This window comes from Fukomys damarensis, unplaced genomic scaffold (assembly GCF_012274545.1).
Source record: "Fukomys damarensis isolate Sample0158 unplaced genomic scaffold, DMR_v1.0_HiC HiC_scaffold_15, whole genome shotgun sequence".
Lineage (NCBI taxonomy): Eukaryota > Metazoa > Chordata > Mammalia > Rodentia > Bathyergidae > Fukomys > Fukomys damarensis.
In genome coordinates this window covers 57079714-57080063 of record NW_022900927.1, presented here as the reverse complement: position 1 = coordinate 57080063, position 350 = coordinate 57079714, and the positions used below count along the sequence as shown (strand labels likewise).

Sequence of the window (350 nt, the reverse complement as noted above, 5' to 3'; positions counted from 1 at the left end):
CCCTTTTGCAGTTTCTGAAATAGCTTTTCTTGCTCCCACCCCCACCCACCGCCTAACAACAGCTTCTCCCTTGGACGATTTGGTTCAGAAAACAGAACAAAACCGAGACTTTTTTATTCTTCCTTTTTTTAAGTCTTCAAATTTGAGCCGATTCCCTCCCCAAGAAAAGTTACAGTAGCTCCCGGGCCAGCATTCAGTCCTAAGTTAAAGAGGCAGGAGCCCCTAGGTCATCTCCAGTCCGGTCCTTCCCCCTACCCCGGTCCAGCACCGGCTTCGCAGTGTGGACTGACTGGGCGTGCGCCTGGCGGGTCACCTGGGCGGGGGCCACCTGCCCTGCGGGAGTGGGCGCA

General features: G+C 55.4%; 1 protein-coding gene across 2 annotated transcripts in view; it reads right to left on the bottom strand.

The window, feature by feature from the left end:
- Elk3 (ETS transcription factor ELK3) overlaps positions 1-350 on the bottom strand; it is a 53946-nt gene that overhangs the window by 52968 nt on the left and 628 nt on the right. The gene's annotated exons all lie outside the window — the stretch shown is intronic.